Here is a 21,086-nt window from a genome sequence, read left to right on the forward strand (position 1 = left end):
TATACTTCTTGCAAAATATATGAACTGCTCCTAGGATCACCCAGTGTGGAGCAAGAAGTGCGAGTTTTTACAACAAGGAATGGAAAATTCAGGAATTGAAAGTCAAGCTATGGTGAAGCTATAAAAGCTTTCAAAGCTACGCAATCTCATGCTCTTGCTACTTCTTTCACATGAGCCCTTAAGACGCCAATTGCTGAGCATGATGCCTCTGCACAATCTCAGACCACAGATTAAAGTATGAGCTCATGAACTTGTTGGAGAACCTGTGGGGGAAATGCTCCAGTTGAAACTGAAGTCTTCGAAAGCCATCAGCAGTGGGTGTCACCATCTAAGGCACATACCACTACCCACCATCAGAAACAAACTAAGCCATACCTCTAACCCATCTGTAAAGAAAAACGTCATTCGAAAAGTAATTCAAAGTCCAAGAAAGTGGTAGCTAAACCTTCAGATTGGTGAGCTTTCTCCCTCTCTGGTGGGAACTAAGCTTTGGAAGATACGGCCTTCCAGTGACAGGATCTGGAGAGCTAAGAACTGGCTAACATTCCCCCTGATCTCACCAGCAAATCACCTCTGAAGGAGAAAGAAAAGACCAACCATCACTAAACAATGGTTGCCACATGAACTTCTGCATTGCAGTTGTATTTAAATTGATACCGCTCACATTTGGAAGAATGACAGCTCCTGGTCCAGGAGAAAAACTTCTGCATCTGCTGACAAGATACTCATTTTAAAGTCAGACACATTAGCATTATGAGGTTACCACCCCTACAGGAAAGATGATGACACTGGAGGTAGGGCTCAAGGTGGAGTGACTGTTTTCATTGATGACAGTTACCCCTCCTCACCTATCCCTCTTACCACGACCATGGCAGTAATTGCTGAGAAAGTTCTCACACCCTTTAATATCACAGCATGTTCTTTGTGCCTTCCACCTAATGATGATTTGGTTGTAAACATACTGACAGAACTCTTCAGGCACTTCCACACGCATTCCTCATGGGGGACTTAAGTGCACACATTGTGTTGTAGGGCTCACCTACCACTTGCTGCAGGGGTCAGATGCTCTAGCGATTCATCCGTTCTGAGAATATCTGCTTTCTGAACTTGGGTCAGATGATGCACTTTTCCACAGCTCCAATGTCTTTTTTCAGCCACTGACCTTTGTTATTGTTCCCCAGCTGTTGCAGACTGAGTTCAGTGGGAAGTGGCTACAGATTCACATTCCAGTGTCCTCTTCCCAGTGTGGATCATTCTGCCGACAGGGGCTGACAGGAGACCATTCAGATGGATGATAGAAAGGGCAAATGGGTTGCAGTATAGTTGATAGGCTATTTTTGAACAAAAGGATTGTGCACAGGACACAGTGGCCCATATCAGTTGTGAGATCCATTCAGCTGCTGCAGAGTCCATCCCCCAGTCTAGTAGCCACCTCAGATGATGGCCTGAGCCTTGGTGGAATTAAGACTAGACTGGCAATCAGGGCCAAATGAACAGTTCTGCAGAACTTCAAACACCATCCAAATACAGGAAACCTTCATGCCTACAGATCTGTGAGAGCACATGGGAGGTGAGTGATAAAAGAACAGGTCTTCCTGGAAGGAATTCTCGACATATATTAATTGGTCCACTTCTGCTGCGCAAGTTTGGGACTCAGTAAAGTGGATTTCAGGCAAGCGCAGTACACTTCCCCTTACAGGCTTGTCAAGGAATTTGGTGTTGATAGACATGACAAGCCATGGCTCAGGTTTTAGCTGAAAACATTTTTACTGTCACCAAGTCATCCAGACAAGCTCCTGCTTTACAGGTGTTCCATAGGATTGCAGAGATTAGGAAATTCAATTTCTTGTCATGTAATGAGGAAGTCCACAACCTTCTGTTCTCCATTTGGCAACTGGAATTAGCTTTGTCTGTAGCCAGAGACACAGCTCCAGGACGTGATAAGATCCACTACGTCAGGCTTTGTCATCTGTGCTCTGAACTGAAAGGATGGCTCCTTTGTTGTTTTAGTCAGATCTGGTTTCATGGACACTACCCCGTGAATTTGAAGGAGGCAATATTAATTCCATTCTGGAAACCAGGCAAAGACCTTAGTGCCCCTAACAGTTACTGGGGTGTAGCCCTTACAAGTGGTATGGGTAAGACTCGTCAACGCATGGTCAACTGCCACCTCCTCTGGTTGCTTGTGTCGTGAGGTTACGTGATCCACTAGTGGTGTGATTTCAGCCCCTACACTACAATTCCACTCTGGACAATCAAAATTTACTGGAGACAGCGATACAGGAATCCTTCTTATGCTGAAACCATTTGGTTTGGGACTTTTTAGACATCCAGAAAGTATGAAACGTTTTGCAGGTACAACATCCTTTGCCAACTTCATGAATGGGGACTACATAGACATCTGCCACTTTTTATCCAGTTCTTTCTTGTGGACCGGCATTTTTGATACACATGGGAAATGCCTTGGGTGACTGATATGTTAAAGAGAATTGTCATGCTAGGCAGTGTACTCAGTGAAATTTCCTGGCAGATTAAAACTGTGTGCCGGACCGAGACTTGAACTCGAGACATTCGCCTTTCGCATGCAAGTGCTCTACCATCTGAGGTACCCAAGCATGACTTAAGCACACTCTGCTGCAGAGTGAAAATCTCATTCAGTGTACTCAGTGTCACACTGTTCGCCATCACTGTCAGTGGCATTTCCTCCACAGTCAGGAGAACTGTCAAATACTCTTTGTTTGTGGATGACTTTGCAATCTTCTACTCTTCCTCTGATCTTACAACAGTGACAATGTAGCTGAAAACCTGGACCAGGACTACTGCTTTTTGGTAATCACCAGAGAAGATTACACACGCCAATTTTAACTGTCCTTGTCAAAGTTTTAACCAACCAGTATTCACAATGAGGGACAATATTTTATGTTTTCAAGAAACTGAGCACTTTTTGGGTTTATTATTTGACTCAAAATTAACTTGAAAGACATATGAACAAAGGGCTTTCAGTCATTGAATACTTTTAACTGCCTTAGTGTACAAATAAGGGACGCTTGACAGGTCCTCCCTCTTGCAGTTTTATACGGCATTTGTTCAATCACTTTTAGTTTACGGCAGTGTGGTCTATATATCAGTCCTTATTTCCTATCTCAAGGTGTTAGGTGCTGTCCACCATGAGGACATTCTGATATTCACTGGAGCCTTTTGGACCAGTCCATTTCAGTGTCTCTGGATTTGGCTGGACAGGTGCTGAAAATCTCTGTGTCCCAACTTTGGTTTCGTCCCTTTTAAGCATGTACCACAGTTTTATTGTCGTTTATACAGATGGATCACAGGAAAAGAATGTCTTCAGTTTTGCTGTTTTCCCTCAATGGGTTTTCAAAGTGTGTCTTCCAGAATAATTCACAAATTATGATGCAGAGTTAAATGACATTCTAATGGCACTGAAGGGGATACAGACATCACCGTACAAGGTTTCTTGTCTGTTTCGACTTGCTTAGTTTACTACAAGAACTTCACCAATTGTATCCGGAAATCTGGAAGACCAGTTGATTCAACACATCAGTGACTCACTATAGTGATGCAAACACTGTGGCAAGGAAGTGATAATTTTCTGGGTACCTGGCCACATCATGATACAAGGAAACTATATGGCCAACAAAGCCACTGAGGATTCATGTTAGAATGGTGCTGTTCATCAGTGTCCCATTTTGTTGCATGCCATCATCTCATTTTCTGACAAATGCATCATGTCAGTAGGAGACTAAATGGTTGCATGTGACACAAAACTAACTTAATTTTTGTTGTCATCTGTCTTCTGACTGGTTTTATGTGGCCCATCGGAAATTCCTCCTTGGTGCCTACCCCTTCATCTCAAAGTAGCACTTACAAGCCATGTCCTCAATTATTTGTTGGATGTATTCCAATCTCTGCCTTCCTCTTCAGGTTTGCCCTCTACAGCTTCCTCTAGTACCATGTAAGTCATTCCCTGATGTCTTAACGTCTTATTATCCTGTCCCTTCTCCTTTTAGTGTTTCCCATGTACTCCTTTCCTCACCGATTCTGCGTAGAACCTCCTCATTCCTTACCTTATCATCCACATAATTTTCAACATTTGCCTGCAGCACAATATCTCAAATGCTTTGATTCCCTTCTGTTCTGGTTTTCCCACAGTCCGTGTTTCACTGACATACAACACTGCTCCAGACATACATTCTGAAAAATTTCCTCCTCATATTAAGGCTTGTGTGTGACACTTGTAGACTTCTGTTAGCCTTTCTGACAGGGCTAGTCTGCTTTTGATTTCCTCCTTGCTCCACTGGTCATTGGTTATTTTGCTGTCTAGGTAGCAGAATTCCTTAACTTCATCTACTTCATGCCCATCAGTCTTGATGTTAAGTTTCTCACTCTTCTCATTTCTGCTACTTTTCATTACTTTCGTCTTTCTTTGATTTACACTCAGTCCATATTATGTACTCATTACATTGTTCATTCCATTCAGCTTATCATGTAATTTACCTTCACTTTCACTCAGGATAGCAATGGCATCAGTGAATCATATCATTAATATCCCTTTGCCTTTTATTTTAATTCCAGTCATGAAGCATTCTTTTATTTCTATCATTGCTTCTTTGATGCACAGGTTGAACAGTAGGGAGGACAGACTACATCCTGTCTTTCATACTTTTTAATCTGAGAACTTCATTTTTGGTTGTCCTCTCTTATTATTCCTTCTTGGCTCTTGTATATATCGTATATTAGTGTCTGTCCCTATAGCTTACCCCTATTTTTCTCAGAATTTTGAACATCTTGACCAGTTTACATTGGCGAATGCTTTTTCCAGGTCAACAAATCCTATGAATGTGTCTTGATTTTTCTTTGGTGTTCCTTCCATTATCAACTGCAATGTCAAGATTGCCTCTCTGCTCCTTTTGTAAAGCCAAACTGATCGTCATCTAGCACATCCCCAATTTTCTTTTCCACTCTTCTGTGTATAATTATTGTCAGAAACTTGGGTGCCTGAGCTGCTAAGCTGACTGTGTGATAATTCTTGCACTTGTCAACTCTTGCAGTCTTCGGAATTGAGTGGATGATATTTTCCTAAAAGTCAGATGATACGTCCCCAGACTCATACATTCTAGACACCAATGTGAACAGTCAATTTGTGGCCACTTCTCCCAATGATTTTAGAAATTCTGATGGAATGTTATCTGTCCCTTATGCCTTACTTAATTTTAAGTCTTCCGAAGTTGTCTTAAATTGATTCTATTAATGGATACTCTATCTCTTCTAAATTGACTTGTGGTTCACCTATCACATCTGAAAAATCTTTCCCCTCATAGAGGCCTTCAATGTACCCTTTACACCTATCTGCTCTTACCTCTGCATTTAACAGTGGAATTCCCATTGCATTCTTCATATTATTATCCTTGTTTTTTGTGTCACCAAAGGTTGTTTTGACTTTCCTGTATGCTGAACTTCTTTGATTTATTCGGAATTTCCATGCAGCCTTTTTGTCTTAGCTCCCTGTGGTTCCTATTTATTTCCTTCCTCAATGACTTGTATCTCTATGTTCCTGAGTTTCCCTGAACTTTTTGTACTTCTTTCATTCATTGATCAACTAAAGTATTTCTTCCGTACTCATGGTTTCTTCACAGTTACCTTCTTTGTACCTTTGTTCTTCTTTCCAACTTCTGTGATTGCCCTTTTAAGAGATGTCCATTCCTCTTCAGCTGTATTGCCTACTGAGCTATTCTTCAATGTGCTGTCTATAGCCTTATAGAACTTAAAGGTGCACCTCATCATCCCTTAGTATATCTGTATCCCACTTTTTTGAGTATTGATTCTTCCTGGCTATTCTCTTGAACTTCAGACTACTCTTCATCACTATTTCAATAGAGTCTGTACCTGCTCCTGGGTATGCCTTACAGTCCAGTATCTGATTTCCGAATCTCTGTATTCCCATGATGTAATCTACCTGAGATCTTTCCTTATCTGCATGCCTTTTCCAAGTATACCACCACCTCTTGTGATTCTTGAACAGAGTATTTGCTATTACTAGCTGAAATTTATTACAGAACTCAATTAGTCTTTCTCCTCTAACTCTCCATGTCCCACGCCCATATTCTCCTGTATCCTTTTCTTCTACTCCATCCCCTAAAACTTCATTCCAGTCCCCCATGACTATTTTATTTTCATCTCCCTTAATGTACTGTATTGCCCTTTCAACATCCTCATGTACTTTCTCTGTATTTTCATCTTCAGCTTGTGGCATCAGCACGTACGAGGTGTGGCTAGAAAAAAACCGGACTAGTACTGATGAAACAATAAAACGAATGCAATAAGGCAGAAAGTCGCGTGGCCTGTCACGTGACTCTTGCTCCACCTACTGCTCGAGTTTCATCTGCCTCCTGCACTCAGTCTCCCCGTGGCGCCTGTTTTAAGTAGTTGACGTTTTGTCTGTGCGTCGGAAAATGTTGAGTGTACAGAAAGAACAGCGTGTTAACATCAAATTTTGTTTCAAACTAGGAAAATCTGCAAGTGAAACGTTTGTAATGTTACAACAAGTGTACGGAAATGATTGTTTATTGCGAACACAAGTGTTTGAGTGGTTTAAACGATTTAAAGATGTCTGCGAAGACACCAGTGATGACACTCGCACTGGCAGACCATTGTCAGCAAAAACTGATGCAAACATTGAAAAAATCGGTAAACTTGTTCGACAAGATCACCGTTTAACAATCAGAGCAGTGTCTGAGTTAACAGGAGTTGAGAAGGAAAGTGTTAGGCAGATTCTTCATGAAAGTTTCAACATGAACAAAGTGTGTTCAAAAATGGTTCCAAAGTGTCTCACAATTGAACAGAAGGAACGCCGAAGAATGATTTGTTCTGACATCCTGGAGAACGTTGAAAGTGATCCCACCTTCTTACAAAATGTTATTACTTGCGATGAATCGTGGTTCTTTACTTACGATCCCGAAACTAAACGCCAATCGATGCATTGGAAAACTCCTGGTTCTCCACGACAAAAAAAAGCACGAATGTCAAAATCGAAATTCAAGGCAATGATTGTTTTTTTTTTTGACATCAAAGGGATTGTGCACATTGATTGGGTACCAGAGGGACAAACAGTGAATCAGCATTACTACATTAGCGTCCTGGCTACCCTACATGAGAGAGTACGGAGAAAACGGAACGATTTGTGGAGAAAAAAGTCATGGATCCTTCACCAAGACAATGCCCCAGCTCACAGTGTGTTGTCAGTGAAGACGTTTTTGGCAAAACACAACATTCCCACCTTAGATCATCCACCCTACTCACCTGATTTGGCCCCCTGTGACTTTTTTCTTTTCCCTAAAGTCAAGTCAGCTTTGAAAGGAACTAGATTTGAGACTGTTGAAGCAGTAAAAGAAAAAGCGATGGAAGTAATGTATGGACTTACCGAAAATGATCTGCAGCATTGCTATGAACAGTGGAAAATTCGTATGGAGCGGTGTAGAGACCGAGGAGGAGAATACATTGAAGGAGATAACATGAAATTGTAAATAATTGTAAATAAATGTTTTTTCCAGCATCAGTACGGTTTTTTTCTAGCCACACCTCGTATACCAGAACTTTTGTTGCTGGTGTCAATTTGCTGTCGATTCTGACAAGAACAAACCTATTACTGAATTGTTCACTATTCCACACTCTCTGCCATACCGTCCTATTCATAATGAATCCTACACCTATTATACGATTTTCTGCCACTGTTTATAGTACCTTATACTCATCTGACCAGAAATCCTTGTCTTTCCATTTAACTTCGCTGACCACTAATATATCTAGATTGAGCCTTTGCATTTCCCTTTTCAGATTTTCTAGCTTCCCTACCACATTCAAGCTTCTTACATTCCATGCCGTGGGATGCAGGATGTTATCCTTTAATTGATCATTCAATCTTTTTCTCATGGTCACCTCCGCCACATGTTCTGTGAATTCACACTACATGTATTTAATACAGAGGTTTCCATTGTCTTCTGCATCCTCATGACATTGATCATTGCTGATTCTCTCACCTTTAGGAGCAGCTTCGTACTCAAGGACAAGAGAGTGCTCTGAAAATCTGTCAGCTCCTCTGCCCACTTCGACAAGGCTGAGACAGCATCTATGACGACAGGTCGTGCAAGGAATGTCAAGAAAGGTAGGAAGATATATTTCTTTGGCAAGGCAGACAGGATACAAATTTCAAGATACTCAGCAGTGTGCAACAAATATTCAGTGATGAGGATGAAGAGCTGGATAACAAATGGAAAAAAAATTCAAAGGCATCATTCAATATGCCCTAGACAAGTATGTTCCGAGTAAGGTTTTAAGGGATCGGAAAGATCCACCATTGTTTAATAGCCATGTTAGAAAAGTGCTATGTAAACAAACAGCACTTCATCTCATATTCAAGAAAAGTAAAAACCTAGCTGAAAAACAAAAGCTGAATGAAGCAAAAATGAGGGTAAGGAGAGCAATGAGAGAAGTGTTCAATGAATTCAAAAGTAAGATGTTGTCAACCAACCCGAGTAAAAACCATGAGAGATTTTGGTATGTAAAATCAGTAAGTGGGTCAAAATCATCTACTATTCTCTCAGTGACCACACTGGCACCAAAACGCAAGATAACAAAGAGAAGGCCAAAATACTGAATTCAGTCTTCCAAAGTTGTTTCACCATGGAAGATCATAACACTGTCCCTCCTTTCAATCTTTGTGCGAACGTTGAAATGAAATGGGAGATATTGAGATAATTGATAGCGGTATTGAAAAGCGGCTACAATTGCTTAGTAGTGGAAAGGCTGCAGGACCAGATGAGACACCTGTGAGATTCTGTAAAGATTATGCAAAAGCACTTACTCCCTTCCTAGCAGTAATTCATCATAGATCGTTTGAACAAGGAAAGGTACCTAGCAACTGGAAAAAAGTGCAGCTCATTCCCGTTTAATAAGAAAGGCTGTAAGACAGATCCACATAATTATAGACCTATATCATTGATGTCAATCTGTTGTAGAATTACGGAACATGTTTTACGCTAAAAAATTGACTTCTTGGAAGAAAATCAACATGGATTCCACACAGATCGTGCAAAACTCAGCTGGCTCTGTGTCTCCACGAGATCACAGCGCAGTGGACAATGGCCCTCATGTTGATGTTATGTTCCTTGACTTCAGTAAGGCATTTCATAGCTTTCTGCATTGCCATTTAATGAAAAGGGGGGGGAGGGGAAATTCGAGCTTACGGAGTATCAGAACAGACCAGCCCCTCTGTGGGTCTGGGGGCTAGAATAGGCCAGAGATATTCCTGCCTGTCATACGAGGTGACTAAAAGGAGTTTCACACATTTCAGCCTCTATGTGATGGTCCCCTGTAGGGTTTATTTATTTATTTATTTATTGTTCCGTTGGACCACATTTAGGAGAAGTCTCCATGGTCATGGAACGAGTCAATACATGAAATTATAACACAATTGTAGAAACAGATAAAATGAAATATAAGAAATATATTCAGGCGACAAGTCATTAGTTTAAATGAAGAAAATCAAGACTGTAACACTGGAATTTGCTTAATTTTTTAGCTCTTCCAGGAGCTCCTCGACAGAATAGGAGGAGTGAGCCATGAGGAAACTCGTCAGTTTAGACTTAAAAGCGTTTGGGCTACTGCTAAGATTTTTGAGTTCTTGTGGTAGCTTATTGAAAATGGATGCAGCAGAATACTGCACTCCTTTCTACACAAGAGTCTAGGAAGTGCATTCCACATGCAGATTTGATTTCTGCCTAGTATTAACTGAGTGAAAGCTGCTAACTCTTGGGAATAAGCTAATATTGCTAACAACAAATAACATTAAAGAAAATACATACTGTGAGGGCAGTGTCAAAATTCCCAGACTATTGAATAGGGGTCGACAAGAGGTTTTCGAACTTACACCATACATAGCTCAAACAGCCCATTTTTGAACCAAAAATACCCTTTTTGAATCAGAAGAATTACCCCAAAAAATAATACCATATGACATAAGCGTATGAAAATATGCGAAGTATACTACTTTTCGTGTTGAAATGACACTTATTTCAGATACTGTTCTAATGGTAAATAAAGCAGCATTTAGTTTCTGAACAAGATCCTGAACATGGGCTTTCCACAACAGCTTACTATCTATCCGTATGCCTAGGAACTTGAACTGTTCCGTCTCGCTTATAACATGCCCATTCTGTCTGACTAAAATGTCAGTTCTTGTTGAATTGTGAGTTAGAAACTGTAAAAACTGAGTCTTACTGTGATTTAGCATCAAATTATTTTCCACAAGCCACGAACTTATATCATGAACTACATTATTTGATAATGTTTCAATATTACACACAAGATCCTTCGCTACCAAGGTGGTGTCATCAGCAAACAGAAATATTTTTGAATCACCTGTAATACTAGAAGGCATATCATTTATATAAATAAGAAACAGCAGTGGCCCCAGCACTGACCCTTGGGGAACACCACATTTAACAGTGCCCCATTGGGACTGAACATCATTACCACTCTCAATATTGCGGAGGATTACCTTCTGCTTTCTGTTCTTAAAGTAGGAGGCGAACCAATTGTAAGCTACTCCCCTTACTCCATAATGTTCCAACTTCTGCAGTAATATTTTGTGGTCAACACAGTCAAAAGCCTTCGTTAAATCAAAGAAAACACCTAACGTTCGCAACCTTTTATTTAATCCGTCCAAAACCTCACAGAGAAAAGAGGCTATAGCATTTTCAGTTGTTAAGCCATTTCTAAAACCAAACTGTACATTTGACAGCAAATTATGTAAATTTAAATGCTGCAGTAACCTTGTATATACAACCCTCTCGATAACTTTAGCAAACACCGATGACATATAAATAGGTCTATAATTGTCAACATTATCCCTGTCTCCCTTTTTATAAAGTGGCTTCACTACCGAGTACTTTAATCGGTCAGGAAACCGACCACTCCTAAAGGAAAAGTTACAGATATGGCTAAGTACTGAGCTAACATACGTGGAACAATACTTCAGTATTCTGCTAGATACCCCGTCATATCCATGAGAGTTCTTGGTCTTTAGTGATTTAATTATTAACTCAATCTCCCTCTTGTCAGTATGATGGAGGAGCATTTCAGGTAATAGTCTCGGAACACTTTTTTCTAAGAGCGCTATATGATTCCCTGTTGGGACTAGGTTTCTATTTAGTTCACCTGCTATATTCAGAAAGTGATTATTAAGAACTGTACATATATGCGACTTATCAGTAACACGGACATCCCCACTACGCACTGATTCTATATTCTCGACCTGTCTCTGCAGACCAGCCACTTCCTTTACGACTGACCATGTGGTTTTAATGTTATCCTGAGACTTAGCTATTCTATCTACATACCACATACTTTTTGCCTTCCAAATAACTTTTTTAAGCACCTTACAATACTGTTTGTAATGGGCTGCTGCATTTAGATTTTGACTGTTTCCAACGTTTTGATATAATTGCCACTTTGTTCTACAAGATATTCTTATCCCATTAGTCAACCACCCAGGCTGCCTGTTTGTGCTAGTACCCTGTTTTGAACATTCTAATGGAAAGCAACTTTCAAAGAGCACGAGAAAAGTCTTGAGAAAAGCATTATATTTATCGTCTACTGTATCAGCACTATAAACATCTTGCCACTCTTGTTCCTTGATAAGGTTTACAAAAGTCTGTACAGCAACTGGATCAGCTTTCCTAAAAAGTTGGTAACTATATTTAACATGCGTTGCAGCACAAAAACCTTTTAGACTTAAAATTTGTGCATCATGATCTGAAAGGCCATTCACCTTTTTGCTAACAGAATGCCCTTCTAATAATGACGAATGAACAAAAATATTGTCTATGGTTGTTGTACTGTTCCCCTGCACTCTCATTGGAAAGAATATGGTTTGCATAAGATTATATGAATTAAAGAGGTCTACCAGCATCCTTTTCCTTGCACCATCACTTATACAATTAATATTGAAGTCACCACATATAACTAACTTCTTGTATTTCCTATAAAGTGAACCAAGAACCTCCTCTAGCTTTAGCAAAAATGTTGTGAAATCGGAGTCTGGGGATCTATAAATAACAGTAGTAAGAAGTTTAGCTCCACTAAATTTAATGACACCTGCACAACATTCAAACACCTTTTCAGTGCAGTACTTTGAAACATCAATTGACTCAAATGAGATACCGTTTTTTACAAACATGGCTACTCCCCCACACCGCAAAGAGCTCCTAGAAAAGCTGCCAGCCAACCTGTATCCTGGTAAAGGAAGCCTCTGAATTATCTCCTTATTTAAGAAGTGTTCAGATATACCAATAATTTCAGAGTTAACATCTATAAGCAGTTCACTAACTTCATCTCTAATACCTTGTATATTTTGATGAAATATACTAATTCCCTCATTAATTGGATACCCAAGCTTTGTAGAAAGTGGTTTCTTTGTTAGAGAGACTTCCCTTAAGCAGGAATACCTACCAGCTGACTTCAATCTAAACAAGGTTTGACCACCATTCTACAAAATTTTTTCAAAGAGCGAACCAATTGGGGAAGGGCACCTTACAAGGTGTATCATGTCCATCATGCATTGACATCTTTAGCACACTTTCTTGTCGTCGCATTGCAGTCCTGCCCATTCTCCATCTCATGGGAGAGGACACCTTCCTGCGTGCATTTTCCACAATTCACTATGCAGCATTGATTTCTGCATCGACAATGAACATGGACTTCTTTGCACCTGATAGCCAGCATGGTAGCCAGTCCGTAGTGGTGGGGCCACCATGTACCCTGTTGGTTGTAATCCCCTGACCACAAAGGGATTGCTCTGCTGATGATGCCTGCGCCGTTAACTCCCCATGTATGCCAAGGGGTAGACGCCCAGCCCCCTGGGGCACCAGGACTCCCGATAATGGCCATCCTGACAGGTGGCCTTTGCTGCAGCTACGCGGTGCCCATGGGGAGGGCCCCTGGTTGGAGTGGGTGACATCAGGGCAGATCACACATGATGAAGTGTAGTCCATCATCTCTTGCTGGTGGTGAAACACCAGCAGTCTCTAAGTGATGACAAACTCGATTAAATGCACAGAAGTATGACCCCAAATCATTCCCCTCCCTGGCCACACCATGGGAGGAACATCAGGCTAAGGATGGCAGCGGATCTTATTCGCCCCAGTACCTTGTATGTTCAAGAGCTGATGAGGAAACTTTCATGACGATGAAGCCTCAGTTTTTTGTTGAGCATTTAGAGGACAAGTTCAGGGAGGTGGAGGGCTTAAATGAGATCTGTGTCAGTCTTGATCAAAACAGTCCTCTGCCACGTCACGGGAGTTACTCACTTCTGACATGGAGGGGAATGTTTCTGTAGCCATCGCGCCCCATAAGAGCTTAAATATGGTCCAGGGTATCACAGATACCTTCTTTAGCAGTCCAACGATGAGCTGCACGCCAATTTAGAGCAGCGAGGTGTATATTTCATCCAGTGTGTCCACTGGGGTTGGAAGGATAATCAGGTTGCCACCAGTTCTTTCAACTTGGCCTTTGAGGGTGATATGTTGCCCGAGAAGGTCAAGGTGATGGTGTACCGGTGTGATGTAAAGCCCTATATCCCTCACCCAATGCGGTGCTTTAAGTGCTGTAAGTTTGGTCATGTGTCTTCCTGCTGTACTTCCAGCATAACATGCCAAGATTGCGGACGCCCATCACATCCCAATATTCCATGTGCCCCGCCTCCCATCAGTGTCAGCTGTGGAGAGCACCATTTGCCTTGCTCCCCTGACTGCAGGATTCTCCAGAAAGAAAGGAAAATCATGGAGTACAAGACCCTGGACCAACTCACCTACACTGAGGCTAAGAGAAAATTTGAACATCTGCTGCCTGTGCATATGACATCGTCTTATGCTGCCGCTACAACAGTTTTGGCACCATCAGCTCCACCAACCCAGGTCACCTCTCGGAGCCAGAAGAGTACACCTGCCCCCTTGACAGTGGGGGGCATTTCTGTCCCTGTTGCTCCTGCACCACCTACTTCAGGAGCAACACCCCCTCAACCATCAGGGACATCCGTCCCCATTTCTAAGCTGGAGGAGCGTAAGTCGTCTTCGGGTTCTCTCACTAGGAAGGGTCCCTTGGGACACTCCATTCCCAGGTTTCTTCTAGTGGGAAAGATGACACCCGCCAGTGTCTGAAGAGCCCAAAAGCAGCTGGCTGTAGGGCTTCATGCTCATACCCAGTCCCGGAGACTGAGCCAGTGAAGTCCTCCCAGCCAGGGAAACCCAAGGAGCAGCGAGAGAAATCCAAAATGAAAACTCCCAAGACCAAGGAAATTGTGGTGGCACCCAAACCACTGCTACCTACAAGCTCTGTGGCTGAGGATGGGGTGGAGGTTTTGGTGTCTGCTGAGGACCTAGATCTCACCAGAACCTCAGACACAATGGATATAGACTGCTCAGGCAATAAATCAGAGGCAGCGCATGACTCTGAGGCGTAAACTGCCTCATTGAATGTTCCATGCCTTCCCAGTCTCACGATGTCATCCTCCAGTGGTGGCAGAGCTACGGCAACTGTTGCACTTTACACCTGCTACCTGCATTGCTCTCCAGGAAACATGGTTCCCAGAAATGCGGATTCCTGCCTTCCACAGCAATAAGGGATATTACATGAACCATAGCGACTACAATAGAGTGTCAGGTGGAATTGGCATTTATGTCCTAAACTTGGTCTGTAGCTGAAGCTCTGGCTGTCAGAATAAGGATGATGTGGGAAATAACTGTCTGCAATGTATACCTTCCTCCAGATGGTGCAGTACCCCTGAATGTATTAGTTGCACTGATTGATCAACTCTCTAAACTTCTCCTACTTCTGGGAGATTTTAATGCCCATAACCCCTTGTGGGTTGGTACTACGCTCACTGGCAGAGTCAGAGATGTCAAAACTTTACTGTTGCAATTCGACCTCCTCCTCTTACATACTGGGGCCACCACACATTTCATTGTGGCTCATGGTAGTTACTCGGCCATTGATTTATCAATTTGCAGCCCAGGACTTCTCCCAGCTATCCACTGGAGAGCACATGATGACCTGTGTGGTAGTAGTTGTTAGTTGGTCTATGGAGGAATGTGTCAGTGGAGTGGTGATAAGAAAAAATTGTTCCTAGCAATTAATTTCAGTTTGAAAAAGGTTTTTTTGTCGTTATCAGGTGGACTTTTTATGTGCAATTTTAAACCCTGGACATTAGTTTTATTTGTAAATTTATTTCCTACGGAGATTGTATAATTTTACAGGATGTAACACTCAGTACTCTAACAGTCTGTTTATGTGTACTATTTAAATGAACCACACAAAATTATATGCTTTTGTGTGATGAATAGTCAAATGCTGCAGGCTTTGTTTAGTGCAGTAAAATAAACTGGAAGCATTTAGACAACACCTATTTAATTGTAAAAATAAATGTTATGTAGCATAAATTAAAAATTTCAAATCATTTTTGCCTTGATCCCAGTTTAAACATCGGGCTCCCAGAGACCCCTCCTTGTGGTATGAAATGGAAAAAAATTCCCATGCTTCATGACAGAGCATATGGGAACAATGCAGGAGACCTGCACCGCCATACTAGGCAGGGTCCTAATGGAGGTGGTTTGCCATTGCCTTCCTCCAACTGTAATGGGGACATGATGATGATGATGATGATGATGATGATGGGGACACAACAACACCCAAACATCTCGGGGCAGGTGAAAAATCCCTGACCCCACCGGGAATCAAACCTGGGACCCAATGCTCGGGAAACGAGAATGCTACAGCGAGACCATGAGCTGTGGAGCTCATGGCATACGTTACAGAAAAGTCTCCTCTTGAGTTATGGGTTAAATGACTTCCATCTGTTGATACACTACCAAACACAGCAGGAAGCGAGAACGCTACAGTGAGACCATCAGCTGTGGAGCTCGTGGCATACGTTACAGAAAAGTCACCTCTTGAGTTACGGTTTAAATGACTTCCATCTGTTGATACACTACCAAATACAGCAGCGGCCTCGTTTGTACTGTGCGTACAGTTACAATACAGTGAGGCCAGTACACTGATGCTAGCAGTCAAATATGTGTTGTTATGGGTGAATACTATCGATGGCCACTTGGAGGGGTATGTCGCCATGTTTTAAGTATGTTTGTAGTTGGCTGTAGGTGTATGAACTTGCAATAGTTCCCATGTCAGTAGTGAGAGGTTGGCTGTCATCAGTATGCTCTGATGACTGTTTGTGCCCTCTGGGAAGCTCTTCATAACTGTATTACGCTGTAAAAAATCATTTACACACATCTTTGTCAAATTACTTTGAAAAAATTACTTCACTACAGTCTTGACACTATTGTATAACATTTCATTGTAGTTAGTTTCTTTGGAAAGGATGTTGAATCGTTAACTGTCTACTCAGCAGAATTTAATGTAATGCTGGTGGTGAGCATTGCTTGAAAACTGAGAAACCAAAATGAAGGAGAGTTAAGGCCTAGATAGCAACAAGCTCAGTGTGCTGACCAGAATTTGCTTAGTGAGCTACAGTGCGAGAACAGAAAGATCAGGGAATGGTTCAAGAATGGACAAACCAACATTTCAATTTGTCTTTGTGACAGTAATCTCACATTTTTGCTGGTAAGTAGTGTGGGATAGGGTAAGGATGACCTGCTAACATGGAAAACACCAAGGAACGCACAGCCACATAGTTTGTCGATTGCAAACATAACTTGATATCTAGTGGGGTTATACAACGTGATGTCCAGTCAGAGCTGGGTGCCTGGTGTGGCGGCTAGAGTCTCGCAATCTACTAACCACTGCACAATGTGAATTTCCAACACACCATCCTACAGTTGACCATCTCATAACCTTGTCAACCCGTCTCATTTCTGCGGAAATAACACTGTACGTGCATTTTTTGACCCGGAGAAAATGTAAAATACATGCTTGAGGACTGGTATACTCCGTACTCTCTACACATGGGGCTTCTGAGGCTGCCTGCACCATTCCCTTCAGGAATTCTTAAAAGACAACTTTCAAGGTACATAAGGGTTTTGCTTGTCAAACCCATTTATCCAGGAAAATGCTGTGCCTCAGGGATCCGTCCTGAGTGTTGTCCTCCTTGCTGTCACCTTTGATACTGTTATGGCCTGTATCTCACAGGGCATATCCGGCTCCCTTTTCATTGATGATTTTTCGATCTATTGCACTCTCCCACAGACTGGTCTCATTGAGCAGCGTCTTCAGTTATTGTCTTTACTCACGGAGCATTGACAAAGGCTTTTGCTTTTCCACTGACAAAACGGTTTGTAGGAATTTGTGGCAGTGCAATGGGTTTCTTCCACTGTCTTTACATCTTGAGCCTGTTGCTCTTCTGTCTGCTGAAACTGTGAAATTCCTGGGGCTCATGCTTGATAGGAAATTTTCTTAGTCCTCCCACATCTTACTTGGCTGCCTGCTATACCCTGTTCCTCAATGTCCCATCAACAGCACTTCCTGGGGTGTGGATTGGACCTTCCTCCTCCAGTCCAACAGATCCCTTGTCCATTCAAAACTAGGCTATCGGTGTTCTTTTTATGCATCCATCTTGCACCATCATGGCATATGTTTGGCTACTGAAGCATTTTACGCTAGCCCAATTGAGAGTATGAATGCAGAAGCTGCTGAATTACCACAGTCATACTGGTGTGATGTTCTCCTCAACAGGTGCACATGGTGTTTGTCTGCCATGCCTGGCTACCCATCCTCTCCCCTCTTTTTTGATGATTCTTTTCACCACCAGTGTTAGGTGCATCCTTCTTCTGTTACTTCCCTTTCGGCTGCTGCTCCAGCTGCTTAAATACATGCTACCTGACACTTTACCAACCTCGGCTTCTTGCGGCAGCCTGTGTTCACTCCAGACTTCATAAGAACACTAATCCAGATTTGATCTATTGCATAAGTTTCTCAACCTTCGCACAGAACGTAGCAATAGTACATTTGTGTACACTGATGGCAGTAAGACTGATTGTGGTATCATGTGTGCCTTTGTCATTTGCATTGACAAATTTCGGTACCAGCTTCCAGAACACAGCTAAGTATTTACAGCAGAGCTCTTTGTTCTGTATCAAGCCACACATTACCTTTGGCAACACAGGCTTTTCAATTGTTATCTGCTCCAGTTCTCTCATATCCCTTCAGGTCCCCTGTGCTGCACAAGGTCCATCCCTTAGTGCAACTTGTTCAAGAAAGCTTCCACTTGCTCACTCTTTATGGAGCTACTGTGATGTTTATGTTGGTACCTGGTCATGTCGGTCTGATCAGAAACGCAGCTTCTCTTGTTGCTGCCAAGGCAACAGACTACCTCAGCCTGTTAGTTCTTCCATACCGTCTGATGATCTCTGTGTTGCCATCAGTCCGCAGGTGGTACCCTTGGGCATCACCACTGGTCCCCCCTTCATGGGAACAAGCTCCAGCAAAGTCCATCTGCTTGTCATCAGCCTTTGACAGTTTGGCATTTCCTGACAGAATTCCCTTTTTTCAACCACTCATCTTCTCATTTATGTTTGCTGCCTGAGTTATTACCCATTTTAGCGAAAGCTCCACAGGCGGTTGATCCTGTCTTACCTTTAATCTTTCGTAGCAATACAGCAAATGACATTTAATATTTAGTTCAGGACCTCTGTTGTCTCTATGGAAAATTTTATGCAACTTTCTCCACAAGGAATTTTTCAGTTTTAACTGTCTCTCTTCTGTAGATTCGACTTAACGTGCACTTACTTTTAACTTCTTTTTTGTCTTAGTTTTCAGATGCTCTGACATGGGTACATATGACCTTAGTTGTTCTTATGCCCTAGAATAAAACAAATAAAACAATCAAAGTGTTAAGAACATACGTGATGGGGTTTCTAAAAACAAATTCAAATTCAAATTGAATTTAATGAAGATTTCAGATGTGGAAACCTTTTGCAGCTTTGACTGGGCTCCCTTTATGAGTGCTGACAGGAAATGCACAATTGGGTTCTTTAGAAGTGAAGCAGTGTTTCTTCATGTACAAGGAACTATTGAACTCAGTGTCCATGACTTGGTGTGAAAACTGAAGTGATTTGTGTAATCTGATATAACAGAACCCTGGACATGGGACAAAAATAGTTAATGTAGCTGATGTAAATCAAATAAAGTAATTCCATTGGCACCTTTTGATCTGTATTTTCAGAACCTTCTTGCCCCTTTGTGGCCATAACTTATGGCTTAAAATCCTTTTACTATAACCATTTTTTAGGGGAAGAGTAAAGGAAAAAATATGTGAATAATGTACTTGGCTAAATGACATACATAGATAATTTAAAAGTAAAATAGTTCATAAACTGCAATAAGATATTTGTTCTATTACATTGTAGTGGTAAAATTGAGCAAATTGGAATATATTTTGCAATAAATATTTAATTATCAGTCCTTTGCCTTTTAACAACGACAGTATTGCTGAACAGCCTTGAATTCTCTGCATAACAGTTACTCTTGACACATGCACTGAAGACTAAGTTTATTATAAATCAGCATTGTACTGTAAGTGACAGTTGCATGGCATTAGATTGTTAGCCATCTGCCTCCGGGCCACCCCTCTTACAGACTTTCAGGAAAACCAAGCAGATCTATGCTGATCCATCTTACTTCTTCATCACAATTGGACTTGTAGCAATATAACTGATTTTAATTCTGAATATTGTCTTTTTAATGAATAATATAAGATGATTTGAATTACTAGCACATTAGTAAATCCACAAAACATTAATTCTTACTGCAAAAATGTGTTTAGTTCATATAAGTTGTTAAGCTTGGATATATTCATTCAATGGTGTCATGTTTCTCTAACTAAGACTTAAGAAATTGAAATTCCTTTTCAAACTTAGTGAAGAGGCAGGACATTGAAAGACAGTAAGTACCATCATATAAAATAAGTGTCTTTGACAGGATTTAGATCTTGTTTTCCTGTCAGCTCTCTCACACTACCAGTTTGTTGTTTTACTCCTCCATTTGGCCTCCTGTCTCTCTTCTGCATTCTGATTCTCATCTGAGATCATGAAAACTTTGTACTGCCTGTCCCAATTTGTCATTGGCATTGACTGAATTTTTAAAGATGATTTCAATATTTCATTTATATTTACTGATTTAGCCTGTATGACGACTGCAGGGTTGTCTTACTGACCTCCAAACTGGGAGACAGTGCCACTTTCTTCCAAGGTTGTCTTCAGTGTGGCTATTGTGTGAGGATGAACACTGTGAGCAGCAACATACCTTCCAGCAGCAGGTCAAACATGTTCTTTTATGCAGTTCATATTGATGCTCAAGCTAACTGACTATGTGCTAGAGTGCCATGTGAAATGTATATTTACGTGATGAGCCTCATATGGTTGAATTTTGTTGCAAGAAGAATGAAATAGTCACCTACTGCTCCAGTGTAAACTTAGAGGTGGACTGTGGTGTGTCTTCCAAAATGTGGAGTTTCAATGGAGCAGTTAAAACACTGTAGGATAGAAGAGCTCATGTCAAAGAATTGGATAAGTAGTTCACTGTGACTTTTCATATTAGAGCACAGCATTACACATACACCTAAAATTAAGTAGCTTGTCCCCAAGTTGACCTGGAAAGGAAAGTTGCTACTCACCATTAAACAGAGATGCTGAGTTGGAGGTAGGCACAACAAAAAGACTGTCACAAATATAACTGGTTATAGTAGTTACAGGCACTCCTTTTAGGGTATGCAGTACTGTAGTCCAATGTAACACAAATGAATATTGACAAATACTTAACACAGGTTTGTGTATGCTTTTACTTCCAGTTCCAAGAACATCTACCAGCCAGTGCAAGCAGCTGCTTTTTATGCCGTGAAGTGGTGGGAATTACAGGGACTCCCATGACTGCCCTCACCAACACCAGCAGAATTAGCTTCAGCCAGAGGCTGGCTGAAATTATACATATGAGGAACGTAGAAATTGACAGAAAAGGAATGCTCTGTGAAGCATGCTGTTCTGAAATTAATGAGATAGAAATGCGAGTAA

This window comes from Schistocerca piceifrons, unplaced genomic scaffold, assembly GCF_021461385.2.
Source record: "Schistocerca piceifrons isolate TAMUIC-IGC-003096 unplaced genomic scaffold, iqSchPice1.1 HiC_scaffold_2302, whole genome shotgun sequence".
Lineage (NCBI taxonomy): Eukaryota > Metazoa > Arthropoda > Insecta > Orthoptera > Acrididae > Schistocerca > Schistocerca piceifrons.